At 42.1% G+C, this 25,829-nt stretch overlaps 1 long non-coding RNA gene across 1 annotated transcript in view; it reads left to right on the top strand.

The window, feature by feature from the left end:
* Positions 1-21,513, top strand: part of LOC310710049 — a 172,714-nt gene extending 151,201 nt beyond the window's left edge. Inside the window, exon 4 of the long non-coding RNA XR_014527761.1 lies at positions 21,427-21,513. This is a non-coding gene — a long non-coding RNA (uncharacterized lncRNA). The remainder of the gene's footprint in view (positions 1-21,426) is intronic.
* Positions 21,514-25,829: the final 4,316 nt, after the last annotated feature.

Here is a 25,829-nt window from a genome sequence, read left to right on the forward strand (position 1 = left end):
ATAGAGAAGGTCCTTGGTTAACACAAGTCACCACTATGCTCTCAGTGGCTCCATTTCTTGCCAGCTATCTACAAAACAAAAACAAGCAGGAAAACACCATTACAGATACCTACAGAGATAAGCTGAAACAACATATTCTCTGAGCAAAAGTGCAAGATGCAGAATGAGAGTTCGTGATCTACATGTGCACTTCGCTGTGTTCTATTTATTTATAGATTGGCTCTGATGTGTTCCATCAAAGGCTAGTTCAATGCAGCAGGCAGCTAAAGGATGGGAATAAACTTTGGTGTCCATCGAGTGTCAAATGTTTTCACAGGGGGACTTCAGATGGCCTTTTGCCAGAAGGTACAGACCTCTTATTCTTTGACTTACATCCTTCAGGGTAGCTCCAGATCCAAGCTACAAATTGGAATGGGATGAATAGAGCTGAAGATACAGATTTTCTCTGTGTGTATTCAGAGAATGGGGAAGCACTCGGCGGCTGCTTAAAATCTTAAAATGTGTGGATCCTTTACCACGTGCAGAGTGCTCAGCTGTGGTATCTGATAATGCCTCTAATAGCAACATGCCCACTTCCAAAAATTGCCACCTGACAGTGGAAAAGGATAGGGAAGATGATCTCAGCCACATCAGTGAGAGTTACAGATAGGGCCATTTGAGACAAAAAAAGTGGCACCCTGCTCTGCCACACCGTCTACCCTGCTGCTGCCACTGCAGCAGAATTCATGAGATTTCAGTGAGCAGAAATCAACACTGATGCTGACACCACTTCTCCACCAGCAGCGGGGCAAATGGGGACCCCGCAGAGGTGCCATTTTGGGTGCTTCCATGCCCTGAGGTGGCTGCTTCACCCCACCTCATGGGTGGATGCTGTTGACCACCATCTCTCCACACAGTATCAATGCTGTGCAATATTGCAAGTGTGGCACCACTAGAATGAGTTAGTTTATCTTCCCCCTACCCCTGCTAGCAAAAGCAGATCAAATTGTGCAATATAGCAAATATAGCAGAGTGTGTTCTCCATAATAAACTTAAACAATCTTGTTTGCTCAATTTCTAGAAATTTCACCAAGTTGTGGAATGTACTTCACTGGTGCAGAATTCGGATTGCCAAGCTGAGGAATTCTTTTTATTATTATTATTTTAAACAGGACAGTGAGGTCCAGCGCCGAGGGCCTTCTGGCGGTTCCCTCGCTGCAAGAAGCCAAGTTACAGGGAACCAGGCAGAGGGCCTTCTTGGGAGTGGCACCCTCCCTGTGGAATGCCCTCCCCCCAGATGTCAGAGAGAAGAACTACTACCAGACTTTTAGAAGACATCTGAAGGCAGCCCTGTTTAGGGAAGCTTTTAATGTTTAATAGACTATTGTTTTTTAATATTCTGTTGGAAGCCCCGCCCAGAGTGGCTGGGGAAACACAGCCAGATGGGTGGGGTATAAATTATTATTATTATTATTATTATTATTATTATTATTATTATTATTATTATGGATTTACCCATGGTTTTCAAACTTCTCCTGCACTGTTGAAGAACTTTAGTCCTCCCCTAGAGAATACAGGGAAACGGCCTCTCCAATTCCATTAGTCATGAATGTTGGGTGCAACTGTGGGTCCAGATTTAAATATTGTTTCATGTTATTTTAATATTGTTGGCTGAAGCAACGGGCTTGGACCCCATCCTCCTCAGAAAGGCCAAGGTTTCTGTCATCTACCCATATGAACTAACAATAGAATTCCATTCAACATTAAGTGAGCTGAAATTTCTCAGAAGATAATATTCTGAGAAAATTTCCCTGGATAATTTTTCCTCTCCCTCCTCCTAGCCACCCTCAAGAATATCCAGCAATATGCCCCCACTCAATTTTACTGCCCATGAATAGTGTGGGAAATGCGGGGGGGGGCATTTTCATTTATCCATAGTTTTAGAATTGCTTTAAAAACAGTTTGAGTTTATGTTAAAACATAAAAGGTTACTCTGGAAATTTTGCAACCTGCTTCTGAGAATGAGGACTTTTGTTTTTTCCGAAGTGAATCTTTATAGACCATTTAATAATCTTAACCAGGAGAGTTTATACAGATGCAGTTCAAAGAAGAATTCCTGGGAAAAACAACGTTCTTAATAAAATATTATTCCTTGAAAATCAACAGCCCTCTTGTTTTTCTTTTTGCAGTGCAGGGCATGTTGGGATTTTAACATATTAAGAGTTTTTCCTTATGATGATACATAGCTGCCAGTCAAGTACATAAGGTTATGTGTTGGCGCAATCAGCTTTGACACTTCCATTTATTAGATGAGCATTACAGGCCAATGACTGATACTTTATTCATTTATATTTAAATTTCCACATCACCCTTTCTCCAAACGGAAGGCCATAATTACTCCGGCACTATTACAGAATGTTCCACAGTAACAGTAAAAAGCTGAAAACACAACCCTTAGATATCATGTTTTGTTTATTTTCTTTGAAGAATGAAGAGTGTGGGTGCCATTTGTTATGTAGAGTTTAAAATAAAAGATGGTGGGTGCACAAGAAATGCAATTTGGCACACCAAGAAGATGTCAAGCAAATCTGGAGATTTGTACTGAATGTTGGCTTCATAGACCCTCCCAAACCACTGACCTGCCGCAGAAATCAGCTTCCCTAGCTTAAGGCATGCATTATGCATTCATTATGACTGCATTATGACTGCCCCAACAATAGGCTCTGTTGCATGACTGGAGCAGGAGAACAAAAAGCCATGAAGACAGGAATAGGAAGCTGCTTAATATCACCTTGGACCATTGGTCCACGCAGACTGGCAGCAGCTCTATGAGGTTTTTCACCCCAACTCTACCTACAGATGTCAGGGACTGAAACCGGGATCTTCTTCACGGAAAGCACGTGCCTGCCTCCTCAGTGCTCCACTGTTGCCAGCTCCCCTACACGGTAGACTGGAGAAACCATGGAGAAGTCATGATAGGGTCATGAAACACACATTCTTTATTGCGGTCCGAAGACCCACAAAAACAGTTTCGAAAGCAAAATGAAGCAGAGATACAAGGAAAAGATACTAAGGCAGTCACTATGTTTTATCCAGAGCATGTTGATTTCTATTTCTTATTATCTGCCACAGTCAGGGTAATATCATTTGACCTATCTTCGAGAAGATATTTGAGATAAAAGGTTACAGAATTTCCAGGTAAATTTAGCAATACTGTAAGGGTTTAATTCAGGCATGGCCAAACTTGGCCCTTCAGCTGTTTTCAGACTACAATTCCCATCATCCCTGACCACTGGTCCTGTTAGCTAGGGATGAGGGGAGTTGTAGTCCCAAAACAGCTGGAGGGCCAAGTTTGGCCATGCCTGGTTTAAGTAATTAATCCCTGGCTTGTTTATACAGCCCACAGTGTATTAAATAAATACAAATAAATAAATAAAACTTAACCAGCTGACCAATTGCATTGCAGATAACTTGGTTCTGCCCCTCCCTAACATAAAGCCCCCCCCAAAAAAAATTCTGGCTATGCTCACAAATACATTCACAAAGAAGACATTTTCACATATTGTGAAATCTGGCACTTTTGATGCATGCTGCAAGGGGCTGCTTTCTGATAACAATGAGACATGATTGACTGCATAGACTGCATTGCCATTGAGAAATATTTGTTCCTTAGTCACCTTGTAAGCAGATGTTAATTGGAAGTGACACTGATTACACTTTTACGTGTGCTGTTAGCACACTGTTTGCCAACCTTTATGGTCACATATTAGGTATAACGTAGTATCTCTCTAGTGCTTGCTACGTTGTATATGAAACATCACCCTAAGCTCTCTTACGGCTCTGCCTCTAGTCTACTGAATCCATTAGCAGGCAAGAGGGTAGGATGACAGACATGCTGATCTGATGCCATGCCATCCTGCCAGCTGTGTCACTTATGGCCACCACGGCTTGCCACTCATTGTTCAGCACATACCTTTAATGATTAGTGGTCATAATTAGAATATTAGAAGAACAGCCCCAATGTCGTGCTCTCCAGATGTTTTGAACTAAGACTGACGGGTTGAGCAGAGTTGCAGCCCCAACAATCTGGAGGGCACCGCATTGGTTAAGGTTGTTACAGAACCATAGATTTGGAAGGGGTCTTGCACGTTATCTAGCCCAACTTCCTGCTTGATCCAGAAAATCCATAGCTAGAGCATCCGCAACAGACCAAGATGTCCAGGCTCTGCTCAAAGACCTCTGGTAAGGAACAGCTGCTTCTTCCTCTGTCTCAGTAATTGGTTCTGCTGCCAGACTGATCTTACCACCAATAGGTTTCTCCTAACATTCGGCAGAAATCACCCCTCCTGGAACGTCAGCTCATAAAACATACAGTTAGATGAAGGAGTAAACCTCTGCAAGACGTAACAATTGTAAATAATGCTGGATTGGTAAAATGTTTAGTTTATCCATTAAGAAGCTTTTCCTTTTAGAACAACATCAGCAGTATTTATTGTTAGTAACAATGAAATGTTGTTGTTGATATTGGAAAGAAAGTCTACTACTTTCACATTCTGAATGGAGAAATGGAACATTTTACCAAACCAGTATAATTTATAATGTATAGAAAATATCTGTGTTAGTTAGTTAGCCTATTCCACAAATGTGGAAGGGCTGCATAATTCAGTGGTGGAGGACACGGATTGCGTGGAGAAGTTCAGTCCCTGGCATCTCCAGGCAAGTATGGCTGAAAGAGGCTCTTGCCGGTAACCCTGGAGATCTGCTGCCAGATAGTGTAGGCCATGGGTAGGCAAACTAAGGCCTGGGGGCCAGATCCAGCCCAATCACCTTCTAAATCCGGCCCATGGGCGGTCCAAGAATCAGCATGTTTTTACATGAGTAGAATGTGTCCTTTTATTTAAAATGCGTCTTTTATTTGTGGTTATTTGTGGGGCATAGGAATTCATTAATTCCCCCCCCCCTCCAAAATATTGTCCGGCCCCCTACAAGGTCTGAGGGACAGTGGACCGGCCCCCTGCTGAAAATGTTTGCTGACCCCTGGTGTAGGCCAACGGTCTGTCTCATAGAAAGCAGCTTCCTATGTAAGCTGTGGGTCTGAGAATGGAGCGGTCTTGGAGCAGCAGCAGCTGCTGGGATACAAAGACTGCTCTGGCAATTTCACAACCTCAGATCCAGGAACACAGTATGTGAAGCATTTGCCTACAATCCTCCCCATGATGGATTAGGTGAGTGAATACTAAAAACCTAGGTATTATTAGGGTTAGGCTTCCTTCATCATTTCCCATCTCTGTACCTCTAAGACAGGCACAGGCAAACTCTGGCCCTCCAGATGTTTGGAACTACAATTCCCAGGGATGATGGGAACTGTAGTCCCAAACATCTAGAGGGCCGGAGTTTGCCTGTGCCAGCTCTAAGATCATTAACTGTTGAAACCAGGCAAGGCAATACTATAATGCTGGATCCCCCCCACCCCCACCCCTCAAAGCAAGCACTACTTAAAACAATGGAAAACGATGACTATCAATTACAGCCTGATAATCCAGTCCATAACCAATTAGAAATGTCAGTCATGTTGTTAACACTCAGATTGTCATGAACTTAGCAGCAGCTTTATGTATTTTTCTAAATCCAATTTAGACTCAAAATATGTTTTATTAGCTGCAGACAAGAATATTTAAATTCAAAATATATATAGATATTTTAGAGTTTCATCTTTTGAAATGGCAAATGGCCATATTCAAGCCACATGTTGGCTACTTGTTTTTTTTCTTCTTCTTCTTCCTGTTCACAAAAAGGCGAAAGTTGACACGTCTCAGTACAAACCTTTCTCTGTTTCTTGAGAAAACAACAATAAAACACCCGTTGCCTTTTATCCACATCTGGCTGCAGCAAAAACAGTGACCCGTAGAATTCAAAATTTCATACTTCACTGCTGCAGGCTAGCATCCAGAGGTTATTCTTGCCCATGTTTATGAAAGATCGAGCCCTGTCAGGAGGAGAAGTGCTTATTGAGAAAACACATGGAGTTTCTGCTTTCAAAAAATCATGGAATTAGGCAGTGATAAGAGGGTTCCCTCCCCTTATTCCCTGTGGGGGCTTGTAAGATTTAATGAGGAATAGCTGTTTGGTTAAATGCAAAAACAAAGTAAACAGTCTTAGACTGCAATCCTGTGCAGGCCTACCTAAAAACTGTTTGAACTCAATGGGACGTACTTCTGAGTAGATGTGTAGATGATTGCAACACTAGTTTTGAACACCACTAAGGGACAGCAATTGTTTGGTCCGACAGATATGGGTGGTAAACTCTCATTAATTTGTTAGAACTCAAAGAAGTAGAGTTTGCCAACCCTTTGGGGTTCAATGAACAAGACTAACTTGGGTCCATTAATTTCAATAGGTCTACTCTGAACGAAAGGGACGCGGGTGGCGCTGTGGGTAAAACCTCAGTGCCTAGGACTTGCCGATCGTATGGTCGGTGGTTCGAATCCCCGCGGCGGGGTGAGCTCCCGTCGTTCGGTCCTAGCTCCTGCCCACCTAGCAGTTCGAAAGCACTCTTAAGTGCAAGTAGATAAATAGGGCCCGCTTTATAGCGGGAAGGTGAACGGCGTTTCCATGTGCTGCGCTGGTGCTGGCTCGCCAGCTGCAGCTTCGTCACGCTGGCCACGTGACCCGGAAGTGTCTTCAGACGGCGCCGGCTCACGGCCTCTAGAGCAAGATGAGCACGCAACCCTAGAGTCGGACACGACTAGCCCTTACGGGCAGGGGTACCTTTACCTTTACCTTACTCTGAACGAAAAAAAGATACAACCCACTTTTCTTCTTTCCCACTCTAGGAACAATTGTCAAATCTTCCAGTTTCAGACACACAGATGAATAGACCGGGGTCCTAGCCAAGAAAGACAGCAGTAGAAGGCATTACCAAGGAGGCTGATGCTAGTTCCAATGTCAGAGAGCCAGTGCCCAGGGTACAATAAGTAGCAGTAAGTAAAGTGAAGTCAGTAAAATACAGAATCCTACAACTCTGGGTATTTTGCTGTTCTTCTCACTGTCATCCTCACAATTCCTAAGTGTAACCTTTTTTCCAAATAGTTGGTTCTTATTTACAGCATCACGTAGTTTTGTTTTTGTCTGAAATAAACTAGTCAACCATTGACTACCATAAAAAACACCCAGAATGCATTTCCTTTTTGGAACAGGCTCCCCCCTCCCCCCCATGTATATGGATTATATGAATGACAGTCCTGGTCACAGAGGATCTATTCTTCCTTCATAATTTGAATATGTTCCTTGGTGAGCCAAACTGAGTGCATGACACAATGTGAGCAAGTGAGCTTCACTAATACTCCCTAGGAAACTATTCAGACAACCCTACAATCCATTTAAATCAGAGAGCGAGGCAAATGAAGAAAGGGGGGGAGGCGGCTTCTTTTCAGTTTCTTCCTGCATTCCTGCATTACATTTATAATTGGTTCAGTTCACAAATTGCTGAGAAACTTCCTGTTTATGGTGTACATAAAAAAACACACCCGACAATATGTCAGATTCATGTAATATCTGACCTCCCTTAAATGACTGGTCACATTCATGAAAGTACAAAGGGATTTTCATATGCAAAGCATTGAATTCAAACACTGGACTTGAATGACTTCAAAAAGTTTTGTCAGCAATAGTCACTTTTCAGCTTCAGTCTGAAAACTCCGATAAGTTAAAATTCGTATTTTGGCCTTTTTAATATTAAAATTTGACTTTCCTCTTGTATACCCTTTCCCTCTAAGATACGGTGGCAGTATGAGTGTGGGGAACCTCAGATTCAAGGAGCAAAGGCAACCCTCCACAGGGAACCCTCCTCATTTGCCCTACTTCACATTTCCGGGCAGGAATACATCCTTGAACTCTGATAACACTTTTTGCTTGTCTGGACAAGGGGTGTATGGATGTGTGGAAACTAGCCTAGTGTGCATAGATAAAACGGACATTTGTTTGTCCCTCCCCTTTTGCTTCTGGCTTTGTCTATCATGGGCATGTGGCCTTTGGGAGGTTCCCCAGAAGGGAACATGGCTGAAAAAGGTTTCTTACTCCTGCAACAATGCATAGGCCCAGATCCTGTCTCTTAGCCTATAGTTATGATGTGAGGGAAGTGGGGAGTGAGTGTAAAATAATGAATTCTTCATTATACCACTTACCCCTGGGGGGGGTCGGGCTGGGGGGGGGTCGGGTCTTGCTAGCTCTATTGAAATGTTTGGCTTTCCTTGAAATTTCTCAGATGTTTCTTCAGAGATGGGACTTCCTAAGTTAATTTTGGTGGCAACTCTGAGGAAACCAGGCTACACTGATAGAGGCCTTCCTTCAATCTCCAAGCATTGAGGACAAACATCAGAAAAGGGCCTACATGAACTTGCCTTAGATGGCTACAAGTTTAGATTTCTGACCATAAGGATACATAACAATATAATTATGTTAATGTGTTATTTTAATATTTAATTATTGAATGATTATAATTACTATATTTAACAGTCAAAAGACTTTTAGAAGGCATGAATGCAGGCCAGGTATCCCAATGACCTCCATGCCTTGCAGGCCAACACATCCACATTTGGTTTGCATCAGTTTAGCTGTTAACTGCCCACATTCCGTCTTTCCCAAAAATGCCTTCCAAAACGTTAGCATCCCCTTCATGGGAATTTCGTTAAAACAAAAATTCAGACATTTATCAAAACAAGAGTTCATCTTTTTCCATGACTTTATTTCCTGGTAAAATTATGAATGAATCTCCTTTTCAGCATCAGTTTTAATGATGGTGATGACAATTGTTGTGTTGGGAGGACCTATTTCACTAACAAGAACCATTAGTGATCTAAATACTCCACCCTAATTTAAAAGGAAGATTTCTCCCCTGAGACTGGGACCTGGGCATTGTCCTTCCTCCACCACCTCCAAAATAAGATTTAGGAGATGCCTTTATGAAAGCCTAAAGGATTCAGACCTTCCTTGTTCTCAGCCAGGTAAGCATGTATAATCAGGTTTCCCTCTCCCCCACACTTGCAATTAACCAGGCATTTTGCCAACAGCCCTGGAGCTCCTGCCTGGTGTGTTCTTTCTTCTGCTTCTGTGACCTTTGGAGATGCCCTGAACTTTGATCTTCTGACTTGGCAATTGCCTCTTGCCTTCTGAACCTGATCTAGATCTAGTCTATCCATGATCATGTATATTGTCTTTGGCCCAGCTGTAGTCTATCTCAGAGCCAGGTCCAGGCCAGAAAACCCATGAAGTGAAGCCATTGGCTATTTTGCAACTCTCCCTTCTATTACAACTGCACATACATTCCTTATTTTTGCAAGGTGGTGGGAAAGCACTCTTTATATGTTCCCCCTCCCCCAGTTTCTCCTTCTTCCCATGGTTGGTGGTAGAGATAACATGAGGCAAAGCTAACAGCAGGATTTCTGTGAAAGGTGGAAGGGGGAAAGATGCTGATGAGTGAGCACCAAATATAGACAAAACTTTGGTGGGCATCAATAGGGTTCTTCTGGTGGCAGATTTCCAAAGCAAAATTCTGAGTGGAATCAGTTCACGAGGGCAAGCTCTTTTGGGAATCTTCAGTTTACTGTCTACATTCCTCTGAGCTTTCATTCCCTCTTGATAATATCTTGAGGCATTTGATAAGGAAATGCCTAAATATTTCCTCTCATAACACACCCAAATGGTTTATATGAATTAATAAATTATCCAAAATTGCTGTACATTTCCCAGAGCCTCTTGTTATCTGTAACTGCCTGCCTGAACTTGCATGCGTTGTGCTTCAAATTATCAGACAACTTGCAAGTGTTAGAAATGGGTAGAGCACCATGTAGATCAAGGATGGGGAACCTGTAGCTGTCAAGATGCTGTTGGTCTTCAGGTCCCATCAGCCGCAGCCAGCATGGCTGGTAGTCAGGGATTATGGGAGTTGGAGTCCAATGACAACTGGAGGGTGAAAGGTTCCATACTCTTGTTTCCACAACTGATAAACTGACATCTTGACAACTTCCCATAACCACCACACTATTGAGGTGTCCTTTAAAAGTTAGAAGAGTGCTGTGGGATCAACATAGGACCATCTCTTGCCACTAGGGTAATGTTTACAGTTCTGCAACCGGGCATGTCAGATAGGTCTTTTCCAGAAAGCTGGCACCCAGCAAAACCCAAATGATTGGCCCCACTTGTGATTGTGGTACACTAGCACTGTGGCAAAACCATCGTTATCTGATTGGTTACTCTGAAAACAGGATGTGGGACCACATGGGCCTTTGGCCTGATCCAACAGGGCTTTTCTTGTGTTCTTATATGTGGTCTGAAAATATTGTTTATTCCAAATATTTCAACCCCATTCTTCAGCCCAAAAGGCTTATGTAAGAGCAATAACATGTAAGACACTCCCTGGCCACAGACAGGTTACATTTTTTTACCTGCTTCCAACAATGTCCCAAATTCCAGCTTGTTCTTTTTAAAAAGTGCATTGAAAATACATGTGGCCCACCTAACCTTTCCCGTTTGGCTGTGATGCTATTTTACTACGGTGGTCAAGAGAGAAGAAAGAGGCTCCCTTAGGGTCGAAGGTTGTCAGAGCATATGTATTCCCAAGTCTGGCAAGCTCCGCATACGTCTGTGGTTAGAAGTGTGAATAAAAGGATCCAGCCTTCCAGACTGAAAGATTAGCGGGCCTCTGCTTATTTACACAATATTATACAGTCCTTGTTTCATACTTACATTCATATGAAGGCCAACAAATATTTGAAACGGAGGCCAGCTGTTTCGCATAAGCGTCCAGCGTCCTTCCCACTTGGTGCGGATTGAAAGGGATGGAAATGTCTCGTTCCCCACAGAATTGCAACCCACCCAGAAGTTCCAGATTCCTCAACATCCCAGGGATTTGTTTTTGTTTGTTTTTCTAACATTCCCTTTTTTCATGGGCTCTGTGTGCGTAGCAAAGAAACTGAAAAATTGCAGGCAAGAGGTATGCAGTGCTCCTGAAAACCTTCACCAATTCAACTCCTCCTCAAACGCAGGTTCTTTTGCATCTAAACACAGCAGTTCCCCTGCCATATTGGTCAACAGTTGGATTAAACCAGGGACAAAGAGTGGGTCCTCTGACAGATTCTCCCTCACTAAAGATGCGAGCTGGGTAACCCGACGATTTCCTGGGTGCTTAAAAGTTTCAACTCTCTCTGTTAACAAACTCTAGAGAGCTCTGCTTTAACTGTATGTGGTAATGTTTCTTATACCACAGCCAGGGGTTTTACTTGTGTGAAGGATGCTCTGGGTCCAATTATCATCATCATTATTATTATTTGTATAACTGCCCTTCACCTGAAGATCTCAGGCTGGCACTTATTTCCCCAACCAGAGGTTCAAAGTATGAGGAGGCAGTTCTGGAACAAAACTAGTCTTTTTATTTAATTACATGCAATAATGGTTTTACACTTGATGGCTACTCATGAGGGGCGCGATTCTTAGTTTTCTGCTTACTAATTGATGTAGATATGCAGCTTTCCTATAGAAACCAGGGTGTTGCTACTTTATAGCTGCAAAAAGAGGATTCTTTATTAGAAAAAGAGAACAAGATACATTGTTTTTCACTTTGAGAAATCAGGTTGGTAATTTCATAGCTGCTGTAATTTGCAGAAAGCTGCCTTCCTTCCTTCGGCTAGGTTGTGACTATATTGATGAATACCTTGCTAAATCAATGCATATTGAAGGCATCTGGATGCTAGATTACTTGGGCTGGCAATGTGAAATAAACGTGTGGTATCTATAAGAATTATATTGGCTTGGCACGGCTTTATGAGATCCTTACATTGTTACTTATGGGTCATAGCCCAATTTTATAATATACATCTGTAAGCATTGGTGGTAGCATATCTGGCTGAAGAGGATAGCTCTTTTATGTTTCTTATGGTGCTGGAGGAGACTCTTGAGAGTCCCATGGACTGCAAGAAGATCAAACACATCCATTCTTAAGGAAATCAGCCCTGAGTGCTCACTGGAAGGACAGATCGTGAAGCTGAGGCTCCAATACTTTGGCCATCTCATGAGAAGAGAAGACTCCCTGGAAAAGACCCTGATGTTGGGAAACATGGAGGGCACAAGGAGAAGGGGATGACAGAGGGTGAGATGGTTGGACAGTGTTCTCGAAGCTACAAACATGAGTCTGACCAACCTGCGGGAGGCAGTGGAAGGCAGGAGTGCCTGGCGTGCTCTGGTCCATGGGGTCACGAAGAGTCGGACACGGCTAAACGACTAAACAACAACAAAACCTCCATGCCAGTTGATAAATGCATAGATGTGTCAAAATTCTAAGTATTTCTGATGCTCTTTTCCAAATCTGATCTGCAGGTCAAATTCACTTGAGTCATATCATGTCATGGATAAATATTAGGTGCACGGTGACAACAATATTTACCTTGTATCTGTTTTCGGAGTGTTTTGCAGATGCCTGATACGGTTTGGATCCACTTTGTGTTGTTCCAATTATTCAGTTCATATATGATCTGTTAAATCTGAACCATTGCAGGCATGGTTAGCCCTTCTGAGGGGATGCAGCTTGCCAAATTTCAGAAAACTAGTTGCAGAGGATCTCCTTTAAGGACTGACTTTACCATTTAGGCATTGCTACTGGGAAAGTAAGACTTTTCTCTCACCCCACCACCCCTCCTAGATGTTCCCTCTGTGAAAGAGAGAGAGAGAGAATGAGAATATGGGGGAATAATTCAATGTATTTGAAAGCTTGACCTGTCAAACAAATTGAATGATTTCCCTGCCTGTCCACCACTCCCCTCTTTAGCTTTAGACATTCCCCCAGTCAGTTCACTTTCATTTATCGGGGGGGGGGGGACCCAACCCTTCCAACTCACACCACTGGTTCTGCATCCCAGAACAAAATGCAGCATGGCACCATTTTGAAGGAAAGAGCTTTTGCTTTCCTAAGTTGATGACCACTTTTTAAAAAATTATAACTCCTGTTCTTTGGTCTCAAAGCAAAACAGCTGTGCATTTATCTTTATGGGTAATACAAAGCCACAGAGCTATTCAGAAGGTTGGGCACTTACATAGGAAGAGCCTGCTGGACCAGGCCTATGGCTCGTCCAGTCCTGGTTACAAGCAGATACAAAGAACAGAAAGAAGGATTGGGCCTTACAACTTATTTTGCCTTCAATTCTATGCATGATTACCTGGGAGTAAGTCTTCTTGAACTCAGGGGACTTAATTCTGAATAGACATTGATAGCATTGTGCTGCTAAGTAGATGGATGCTTAGAACAAAAAGCTTCCGTTCCTCCCCTCCACCAACATAAAAACAGCAACACTACTGCTTGTATTGCATTGAAAGAGACAATGGCACTTGATTTCTGGCTCCATTCAAGAGAGGGACAAAGGGAACAGAAAAGGTACGAGTCCCCTTCCAACCATGCCCACCTCCCAGTTACACACTTCTGAGAACCAACAATGTCTAATCTCACTCGTCATCAGTCATTTCCTTCATTGCAACTCTTTCACATGGTTCACATTGCACTTTGTTTTTATAGAGACAGGCATATACACAGCACTACAGAAGGAACGCAGCAGAGGTTGTTGGAGAGTGCTCTGACAGATGTCTGTTGATGATAGCATTGTGTTTGTTTTCATATTTGGAGGATAAGTACGTGGCATGCGGTCCTTTTTTGGAAAAAGGTATCTGGGTGGCAGCTGCATTTTTGTGTTTGCTTATGAAAAGCAAGTGGGCTTGGAGGTAATATACCACACCACAGGGATTTATTTAACTATTGTGGGAAATTATATGTGCCATTGGTTGACCTTAAAAGCCCTTGTGTTCCTCACCCCACCTCCCCAGTCAATCACAAGTTCCCAAGAATATATTCCTCTATGGTCGCAGCAGCACCTCACTTGTCACCATTGTTGGTTATAAGTGGGGAGATCTATCCATCTGTCAGTGTGGGAAGAAGAGCCTCAGTCGGGGTGCACTGGAAGCTACTGTTATCCCTGCCATTGCCAAAGATGGCAAGTGCCACAACTGGTGGGCCTTTGCAGCAGCAGGGAGGAAAAGGCCAAATGAAGGTTAGGAGAAAGCTGCAAGGGATTGCTGTCACCTGCTGCAGTTGTCCAAAAAGGTCCTCACTTGCCAACCTGGACTCCTCAAGATGTTTGGACTGCAATGCCCATCAGCCCCAGGCAGCATATAGCTGAGGGAAGTTGAGGACACCATGTGGACAAATGTTCTAATATTTGAAGGAAGAGGTGGGTTTCAGTGACTATGAACGTTTACTCAGCTGTGGGCCACCCTGTGTTCAATGGGGCTTGCTACTAGGGAAGTCCTTACTAAAGAACTCAATGGAACATGAACTCTTGAACTCAGTGAATTTACTTCAGAATAAAATATGCTCAGAATGACTGTGTGAGATTCAGAATGGCCAAGCCTTGTAAAGATAGACCTACAAGGAGATGGTTGCACCTTTGTGCTGCCATGTGGAATTTCTGGCATGTTCCTTCTGTTTAGAGGTAATTTTATTGAAATATGGATAAGGATATGGATAAGCTTCTGGAAGTTTTGTAATCCATCTGGAGTACAGTATAGTCTTTATCGACTTGGTCTTTTTTCTGCCTCTAACCTTATAAAACAGAAGGTGGAATGGTCAACAGCAATAAGCAGCAGCTCTGTGGCTCACTCAACCAATCCTTTTTGAAAATGCCTCTTTATTTTGATATCATAGAAATGACCCCTGTAGGGTTTTAAAACTAACTAACCAACTAACTAACTAACTAACTAACTAACTAACTAACTAATCTGCCTGGTTTAATTTATGTCACTTGGTTTTCAGACTTGCTAACTGTGTTGATCCTGATGTTCTAATGATTCAGCATATACTTCATACTAGGCACACAAACGCCTAGGGGCCGAGGCAGTTCCCCCCCCCAAAGTATTTTTGAGGGGGCCAAGCCCTCACAATATTCAGAGGGACATTCAGCACCATGCCCTGGCTCCTTGCGGCATTGCACACATGACGTCATGACATTGCATGGTGTTGTGCACAGGCTCCTACAATCCCTTACACAGTGTAAGGATAGGTAGCTTTAGCAATGTTTATTGCTCAAGATGAACTCCACAAATGAGTGTGCCCTTGTTTCTTTCGTCCACTTATCTGAGGTACCAGTTTACACTGGAGAGAGTGTGTTGCTTCTGGTGGGAAATACCATGAGCTGTCAAATTTGATTTGTAACGTTTTCTTTCACAGAGGACCATAGGGCCTATTTATAAGGCACCACATGAAAGCCTACCAAGGTATCCAGCAGTTGTCAGGGCCAGGGAAGCCACCAGAAGATTTTTCATGTGGCTTATAAGCAATTATTACCTCCCACAGCATTTCTCTTAATTTGTTCTGGGAAATAGTATTTTTCTTTCTTTCCTCATGGCATGGAGTATCTTCAAAACTCAGCAGACTCCCCTCTCTCTCTCTCTTTCTCTTCGTCCCCAACTGTTTGAGCCAAAAGCACTCAAGGAGCTCTCCTTGTTTTGATTTTGGCACCACCAAACAGAACATAGTTCAAAGCCTGGTTCAAGGACGAGGGACTTGGTCCAGGATAAAACACTCATTTTAAGCAGAGTTATGTCCTGTGGTGACAAATTGCAGAAGATTTGTTAGATGACGAATGAAGGACGACAGTGTAGATTTTATTTTAAATTTCCCAATGCATGTGCAAATGTTGGGGCTCTGCTATATATAATCTCCAGGAGGCAAAGATGGAATACTGTGAGGAGAAATACATCACTCGCAGTTTGTAAAATATGGATATTGCTTAAAAATACGCTCTTTGTGATGCAAAGCCAGGCATAAATTGAAGTAGACCACCTAGAAGAAGAAGAAAATACCCTCAGCTTGTGTTACATTCATTGGCCAAGTCCGGAGTTGCCGCAGGTCGTTTCTGCAGAAATAATTCTGGGGGTGCTGGGTCTGTGACTTGTAACTACAGGTTGTTAACTTATGTCTGAACCCCATGCGCTATTATATGGTGCTGAAGAATAAAGAAACAACAGTGGTTTACTGTGTTGTATGGGAGTATATTGTACATTTCAGAACTTCTAACAAATTGCTTTGTTTGTCCATTTAACAGTAACAGAGTATGTCACTAAAAAGACGTACAGCTTCAGTTTGTCCAGTGAACAAAAATACCTCAGGATTCTGAGCCACATTACTGCAGGATTCTGAACCAAATTAAAAACTGCTAAGGCTGGAATCTCATCTTTTATGAAGCATCTGCCTTGGCCATGGTGAATGCCAATCATAAGGTCTGAAATGTGTGAGACCTTTTTGTTAATGCTTGTCCATTCTTAATATAAAGGAAAATATAGGACAAAGGGAATTATGCTTTAAACAGAAACTGGAATCTTTGAGGGTCTTGGCCAAAACGGTCAATGACTTCTACAAATTTCTCTTTGGGTATAGGTCTTCACCTTTTTTCTATGGACATTCAGCAAACACAAACCAGACAATCAACTGTAGGGTGTATAGTTGTCTTCACCCTGCACAAAGTGCTACAGGATAATTCAGGCCCTTTAGGTTTTGCACCAAGTACTCATTTCTGGATTTTATGCTGTTCTTAAATTGCTTAAATGGTTTCTGTTGCTGTGTTTTATTCTGATTTTCATTGGCTTCTTGCTGATCTTCTTGTGATTTTATTTTGGTTAGCGTTTTTATAGTGAATTGTAATTTGGATTTTACTGTTTACTAGCGGGGAGTGTCCCACTCTTCTTGAGTATTCTTAAAAGCCAAAGACTATTTTGTTTTTTAAATGCATAGTGCAATTTGTGAGTTTGGGCCTGTCACATGAAAAATCCAAAGTCACTTTTCAATCTGCCATCTTGATTCAGAATGTCACCCAGTGTCTAAATGGTGGTCATGCCAAGTTTTGTGGCGATATCTTGAGAAGCAGCCAAACCGATGCCAATCAACAGGTGAAGTCACACCAAAGTCATGTTTTTGTCCACCATCTTAATTCAAAATGGCAGCTGGCATCCAAATATTGTGAAAGAGTGCTGCCTCCACCTCAGAAACATATAGAGGACAAACAAATGGACAGACAGACAAACCACTTTACAAAATAGTAGATGCCAAAAAATAGTATAGTAAATAAACAACACTCCTTTCTAAATGCTTTCTTTATAATAAAACAAAATAAAAAACAAGGTAAAATAAATAAATAAAATAATAAGGTACAAAAGAGTTGGATTAGACTGGACTGAAGATTTGAATTCATTAAACTCAGTGATTCAGTGTGCTTCTGCTAATAAAGAAGCAACCACAGGAAGCATCTATTAAATTTTCATCACAAATAAATCCCAGCATCCAGAGAAGAGTCTGGCTGAAGGGGCTGGAGGAGGAAAAGCTGTCATTGCCTCTTTTGCTGCTATAGAGTGGATAAAAATACAACATACCATATTTTTTGCTCTATAAGACTCACTTTTTCCCTCCTAAAAAGTAAGGGGAAATGTGTGTGCGTCTTATGGAACGAATGCAGGCTGCACAGCTATCCCAGAAGCCCGAACAGCAAGAGGGATTGCTGCTTTCACTTCACAGCGATCCCTCTTGCTGTTCTGGCTTCTGAGATTCAGAATATTTTTTTTCTTGTTTTCCTCCAAAAACTAGGTGCATCTTGTGGTCTGGTGCATCTTATAGAGCGAAAAATACGGTAATCTCTAAGGGGTGACCCAGCAGCCTTGTTGCCACTGTTTTATCTAACTATTATTCACAGTTATGAGATGCCTTTCCAGTAAATAAACTGTTCAAAGCAGTTCAGGGCACCAGAAGATGCCCAGTAAGAAATGGCACTTGAATTGGGTCAAGACAGCACAGGTTTTGAATATACCTAACCTTTGAATATACCTAATCTTTTCCTGTAGACACTTAGGCAACTGAACCGGCAAAGCCAACATGCCCAAAATTCCTTTTATATATTCCTTTCAGCTCCAGTCAGAGAGTGCTTCAAGATTTCTGATCTGAAGGGGGCAGGGCATTCTGCATCAGTCAGCTTCTTTATTCTTCATGCAGACAGACAATACCAACCCCATTAATTTTACAGAAGCTGAGCAGGGCGAAGAGAAGAAAGGGAGCTCGCTCCATCTGGATACACTGTGATGTTCATCTTTGGCACCATGTACAAAGATACCAAGGAAACATAAAATGGTAACCATAACCATTTGGCATCCTGCACTTGCCAAACCACTTCTGTATCCTGGTTATGAACATTGTCGCCTCAAAGTTAGCAGGGAGGAGAAATAGATCAGAAGGGTTCTTTGCGTCCATCTCCCAAATGCAACATCATAACGCTTTTATTCATGTGGGACAGCGCTGCCATGTGCATCACATCATCCATGTTCTGGTCGCGTTGTTTTAGACACTATCTGACGTGCCCCAGTAATGACTCTTTCTGTCATTTCACACCCCTCTTCCTCTTTTTAATCAAATGGGATGCCATTTTTTAAAAAAAAACATCCAGGAAATTGTCATAGGATTTAAATATTTTTATCTGGTAGCCTTGAATATTAGACTACGCCTGAGGCTTTCCACCAACACACTCTGCTTCTAATAAACAACCCAAATTAGCAGGAATCCAAGATTATATCACAGCTTAGGAAAATACCCTTGTGGGCTTTTTTATATATAAAAAAGTCTAGATGTATTTATAACAGATGAGTCAAGCTTTCTACAAAATTTGGCTCCATTTCAGAGCCTGACATGATGGGTCACTGAGTTTGTTTCCTGTCTTAACTTCTACCATTCATGACTTATAAAACAGTGGAGAGTTTTACTAGTAGAAAGGCCCCATGGGGGCAGTTAGGTGCTGATTCATCAATGGAGCATTTAAGGGACCAATCCTGCAAGGAATTAGATGTTGATGGTCAGCACAACAGGGGAGAACAAGGAGTAACCAAACATGCACAAGCCAACCAAAGTTAAGTCACAACATAATTTGGTCTCTCACTTGAAATCAATGCAGCCTAGAGGTCAGCTATATCCTCCTGTTTGCTTCTTGTATGAAGTGGTGGGTTTTTTGTTTTTGTTTTTTTGCAGAATTAAACTAGGAAAGCAGAGCTATGTATTGAGAAATATATGGAAAATTAATTTTGGCTCTCTGGGTTTTGCTGTACTAGATGTCCTGCCACTGGTACTACTTGCAGTCATCAGTGGGCTCCTGCTGACACATCTGATCTATCAGCAATGGGCAGCACTTGCAGCAACACCCTGCTGTTAGTGCTTGCAGCTATTTTAATGCTAGTGCCTGTGCATCTGTGTGTGCTGAATTCACAGCATGGATCCACATTTGGGTTGCCATATTTCAAAAAGTGAAAATCCAGAGATAAAGGTTTGGGGAAATCACAGTTTTTAAAGAAAATCAGTAAAAACGACACTACCGACATGGATTGCCAAATGTCTGATTTTTCTGGGACATTTTGCCAATTTTTGCCCGGACACTGCAGTATTCTGGGTATGTCCAGAAAATTCTGGATGTATGGCAACCCTAACATTCCAGATCAGAATCTGGTAACACCTTATGGACATATAAATGTATTGTGGCATAGATTTTCATGGACATGAGTTTTCATCAGATGCATCAGATTTACTTCACAGAGATAAGGATCATTCTGATCATATGATAGTAGTTCATCAGGTTCATGGCAGCAGTGGAGATTGGAAATTTAAGAATGGGAAATTGGAGATTGGAGATTGGAATTTAAGAATGGGAAAATGAGAAATGGAGAGAAATCAAAATCGGCAGATTCTTCCAATTCTTCCTTTTGAGGGCAGATTCAGAGCTTTGTGTCGCAGACCTAAGACAGCCCTCCTTCAAGCTGCTTTGGGTTTCACTCAAAGAAGTAATATGCAACACCGTGAGATCTAGTCTTTTCAGATATCATCAGAAATGGTTCCATCTGAAAGACTTTTAAGCTTGAGACTTGGCCTGCAACAGAACTTTATGTGCACCTTTGATATATTGCAAATGATTTCTGAGCTTTGCAGATGTGTCTTATAATTTTATGCTATCCTTCAAACAATTTTATGGGTGAATTTTACATGCCATTATGCTGTATTGCCTTCTTAAAAGTTGTGCTGGCTGGGTGAATTGGACTGTTTTTATTTCCATCTGTCCTCAAAAGGTGTAAGTCACATTCTGTAAAAAAAACACACACCAGTATTTGCCTCAGTCTCTTGAGGTATCACAAAATAAAAAGCCTCCCAAGCTCAGAGCTAATATAATTTACAAGTCAGGTGCAGATAAATCATCCCAAACATCCTACACTATGATACTTCCTACTCCTTTCCCCATGCAATGGAAAAGTTCGTGGCAGTCTTTGCAAGGTCAATATCCTCTGCAGAGAGATTGCCGGATAGGATTTTGTGTTAAGTGCAAGGAGCAAATGGGCAATGAAAATGGTCAGTGGTAGGGAAAGCAAGCCCTATGAGGAAAAGTTGAAGTAATTAGGTATGTCTAGCCAGGAGGAGAGGAAACTAAGGCCATATTCACACCTTACATTTAAAGCTCTATGATACCTCCTTGAACAGTCATAGCTTCCCTCCAAAGAATCCTGGGAGCTGTAGTTTGTTAAGGGTGCTGAGGGTTGTTAGGAGACCCCTCCCAGAGCTTCAGTTCTCAGAGGTGTTTAACAATCCATTCATTTCCCCAGAGAACTCTGGGAATTGTAGCTCTGGAAGGGGAATAGGGGTCTTCCAACAACGCTGAGCACCCTTAAACTACAGCTGCCAGGTTTCTTTGAGGGAAACTATGACTGTTTAGAGTGGTATAATAGAGCTTTAAATGAATGTGGCCTGAAGGGGGACCCCAACAGGCCTGCAGGGCTAACACATAGAAGAGGGTGATTATTATTTATTGCCCACTGCTGCCCCAAAGGGAAGGACTGGGCCTTAAAGGATTAAATTCTAGGAGGGTGCATCTTGTTGAACATTTGGGGGGGGGGGACTTTTGATGCTAAGAGCACTTTGACAATAGAAACAACTACCAATGGGGGGGGGTGTCTCATTGCTGACTTTTTGAGCAGGGATGCTCTAGCTCCTCACCCTCCATGATTTTATATGCTGGTAACGTGAACATTGCAGATGGTGACAGCAGCCCCGAAATTAAGAGACGCCTGCTTCTTGGGAGAAAAGCAATGACAAATCTAGACAGCATCTTAAAAAGCAGAGACATCACCTTGCCAACAAAGGTCCGTATAGTTAAAGCTATGGTTTTCCCAGTAGTGATGTATGGAAGTGAGAGCTGGACCATAAAGAAGGCTGATTGCCAAAGAATTGATGCTTTTGAATTATGTTGCTGGAGGAGACTCTTGAGAGTCCCATGGACTGCAAGAAGATCAAACGCATCCATTCTTAAGGAAATCAGCCCTGAGTGCTCACTGGAAGGACAGATCCTGAAGCTGAGGCTCCAGTACTTTGGCCACCTCATGAGAAGAGAAGAATCCATGGAAAAGACCCTGATGTTGGGAAAGATTGAGGGCACAAGGAGAAGGGGATGACAGAGGATGAAATGGTTGGACAGTGTTCTTGAAGCTACCATCATGAGTTTGACCAAACTGCGGGAGGCAGTGGAAGACAGGAGTGCCTGGCGTGCTCTGGTCCATGGGGTCACAAAGAGTCGGACACAACTAAACGACTAAACAACAACAACAACAAAAGGTGAACATTGACCAGCATCCCGCATAGATCTGTGTGTTGGTTCTAAAAGAAAACCAGTGCTCACCCCAGATCTAAAAGCACAGAACCCATCAGTCTGCCCTCACACAGTCTCACCTTCCAACATTTATGCAGCCAGAAGAGCCAACCTCACTTTGCTCTCTACCTCCTGTTCTGGATGTGACTTTCAGTGAAGCCCTCTGCCTTCCCACTGCACCTATGCACTTTTTACTGTACTGTGGACTGTTTCAAAAACCCTGTGCTAGAGAGCAGGTTATTGTGCCTGACCTCTATGTGGGGTTCAGTCCTACCTCATACAACGGTGCAGCAGAATTCCCCGAAATAAATCCTCTGCTGGTCTCTCTGCAAGAGTCACTGCTCTAGACTTGTCTCTTTCCTGTCACGCCCATGGTCCTTACATTTCCAGGCTCTAAAGTTTGCCTCCAGTCTTTGTTGAGAAAAAAAAAAGTGTGCTGAACCTAGAAGCTGCATTTTGTAACACAATCTCCTATATTTATAAACTGGAGGCAGTATAGTAATTCATGCCCCTGTGCTAGGAGCTAGCCTAGAATGGATGTTGACTCTCCCATTCTAACTCTCCCATTTCAAAATGGAAGTGGACACTGATCCAGGCCATTGACAATTCCATTGCCTTACACCATCCAGTTGTCTTCTCAAATAAAGCATTGCTTTCCTACTGAGTCAGGAAGAAGCCTTTGGGAGCTTTTGGGCCATCTTGACTTGTTTGCGTGAGTTCACAGCACAAGACTCTCCCCCCCCCCCTTGTAAATTGGGAGAGTGCCAAGTTTTCATTAAACCTCTTATAAACTCAGAGCTCCTGCGAGGCTCCATATGGCAAAGAAGCCATCTGTGATTCGTATAGTCTTGCTCCAACAAAACGACAACAGTGTGAAAAACTCTTTTCTCTGGTTGGCAGTGAACTGTAAAAGTAATGTTAGTAATAGCTTCTGCAGGCTCGGGAATGACATAATTGACATTGGCTTATGGCACGAGCATTAGCTGCAAACGCTTGCCAAAAGTTCTGGATTGATTAATATCTTCATTTAAAAGCGTAGATCGTAATGGTCAAGGGCCTTCTTAGCGTTAGCTTTCTTTTGGAGCAAGGGAATTTCTAGGTTGCTGTAGATGGACAGTGTCTTAAAAAAAATCATTATAATTGTTCCCTTTATTGCTGATCTCTTACACTGCAAGAACCCATTTGCTTTATCCATAAACAGGGCTTGTGTTTCTAATTGTTTTGAAACCTTATTGCCAGGCCCACCTCTCAGTCGTATCTGTAGCACTTGACCCAATGTCTGCTGTTTAATACAGAGCTGTAGCAAAAAATAATAATACTGGCCTGGAGCCATGTCCACATATGTTTCTTGGATGCCTGATATTTTCATTTTGCTTCAGATGCCCTGAACTTGGAGGAGTGTCCATTTATAGCATCCAGGATCTTTCCAGAGGGCTGTGCTTCCCCCCTCATCCCATCTTTTCTCCCCTCCAACCAACTCTGCAAATGCAAAGCTCAGAAGCAGAGACCTACATTTAATTTTAACAAATGAGTAAGGGAGACTGATCTCTTAAAATATATTCACGCTTGGAGGCAGGAAAGATGGAGAAGGGGAGGGAGGATGGGAGGGAGGGGGAGAGAGAGAGATCCTTTCCCAATCCCTTTGAATTTGAAAGTTTGAGGTCTTTGTTTTTTAGAATTTCTTGCTGTGCAATTTAAATATCTCAATGGGACCATAGAGCATGGAAAGGCTGCCTGCTTACTGAAGCAAATGTTTAGAAAAACAACACCTAAGAACAGCAAGGCTTCCTTTCCCACCTCTCCTAGTCTACTGTTTTTATAGATAGGCTGAGCTGAACTGCAGAAGCATTTCATAGTTTGTTTAGATAAGTAAGTGGCAAAACAAATTGGACCAGCTCCTAGAGGCTTTACACATGTTTTGGCCTTTTTCTCCCTCCCCCCTTTTCTTTTTTTTAACCCAGATGTCACCAGGAATTTTCCCAAAGAAATGGAAAGAGTAAAAGCAAGTGTAACATTGGAATAAAGGCTGACAGGTTTCCATTTAGGGGCAGTTTCCATGTTGCCCTGGAAAGCGACTCCTCGACTTGGGCTTCTTTCTACAGCAAAGTGGATTTGTTTTCCTGACCAGTATGTATGTCTTGATCCACTAGATCTGATTGGCTGCTTTACTTTGGCTCGTTTATACAGTAGTACCTCAGGTTACAGACACTTCAGGTTACAGACTATGCTAACCCAGAAATAGTACCTCGGTTTAAGAACTTTGCTTCAGGATGAGAATAGAAATTATGCAGCGGCGGCACAGTGGGAGGCCCCATTAGCTAAAGTGGTACCTCAGGTTAAGAACAGTTTCAGGTTAAGAATGGACCTTGAGAATGAATTAAGTTCTTAACCGAAGTACCACTGTACTTGTTTACAAAATTGTAGTGACTTTAGTTGCCGCGAAATCACGTAGGAACTCAGGAGATTGTAAGTCGTTCGTGAGCGCTGAGAATTCAGTTAACTACCCTTAACTAGAATTCCCAGGATACCCTTGAGAGGAGTTGTGGTTTTTTGAAACTGGTTTACATATATGGCTTTGACCCTGATCTCAGTTTATGGTGTACCATAATGAGTGTGATATGAACTAAAATGTATGGGTTGCTGGGAGACTTTCCTCCCCTTGCTACATGAAGTATGGCTCATTCCCATGAGACATCCAGAGTGTTCTGCTCATGGATTCTGCGATTTCAGCACACAAAGGATGAATCTGTTGTTCTCAGTAGCATGCATAGGATATCTGCTGTGCAAACATATTCTTTAAATTCATTTGTTCTTTGGTCATTTTCTTCAATGACCCAGTTGAGTTTGGAGAACCAGGCTGTACTTAATTTTTCTTTTCTTATGTTTGGGGTATCAGAACTTCCAGGTTAGATAAGTATGGTCATTAGTGGACTTGTTGTAAAGATCTGCGACTATTGTTCTCCATGAATATAAGAACATCAAGCAAAGAGATATGTGGATTTTCAATGGTGCTACTGAATGTAAACTTGATTGGGGAATGAATAACGTTGATGAAATATTTAAATTGATCTAAGCTGACTTTCTCATCTGGAGATTCCTTAAGAAAATTCTCTCTTCTTCTTCTTTGCATAGTTGTCATAAACAGGTATTGGCATCTGGTTGTTAAGTATTCCATTAACAAGAAAAAGATGTCCATTGATATAAGGTTTCCACGTTTTTGGTGGCTGTAGAAGATTTTTGTTGTAGAACTCTATATTATCCTTGGAGTCATCATGAAAAACAACAACCCTGTATCTCCTTTCAAACGTATCAATGTCATTTTTCATTTGTGCTATATTGTATTCTCTTGGTGCTATGTAGAAGGTGAATGGTAGCATAATTTTACTCTTTGGTATTTTGCCCACAGTAAGTAAAATCTATTACTGTTTTGGAGTTATGCCTGTTATATCAGATATTCTTCTTAAGAATGTTGATTATTTCAGGGTAAATCTTTTGAAACTTCTGTTTTCAGTTATGTTTATTGCTATCCCTACTTCTTTAATGTAGAGTTAGTAATGGGGGAAACAGCATTTTGCCTTCTCTACATGTCTTGAAATCAGCATTCATTTTCTGATGATAAGCATGACAGAGAATAACGAGCAGTTCCCTTGGAAAATGAGCTATTTCATTTTAGGGCATTGAAACGTTTTTGTTATTGGGTACTGGAATAAACAGGAAGTTCAAATTGAGTCTCAAAAGACTTTTGTGTGGGTTTCTAATAGCAAAACCTTTTGGTCAGCTTTTCATGGGCAGTGGCTCCTAGGGATGACACAGATTACCTTTCAGCTTGTCTGTGTCTTTATTTCTTTCTCTCTTTGTCTCTGCAGGATAACTACAGTTTTGCAGAAGAACAATAAATGAAGGGAGAAAATTGCCAAACCACAGACACTTATCTGCTTACATTTTCTGCTTTTAGCTGCTGTTGGGATCAGAATACAAAGTAACCTAACTCTTATGTCATTACTGTTGTCACATCTTATTACGGCGCTGAAGATGGTGGTAGCTTTCTGGCTTTCTGCTAGGGAAGTTGATGCTTGAGAGCTCCTGACGTAGCCCCAGATA

This window comes from Podarcis liolepis (assembly GCF_965112155.1).
Source record: "Podarcis liolepis genome assembly, chromosome: 6".
Taxonomy (NCBI): Eukaryota; Metazoa; Chordata; class Lepidosauria; order Squamata; family Lacertidae; genus Podarcis; species Podarcis liolepis.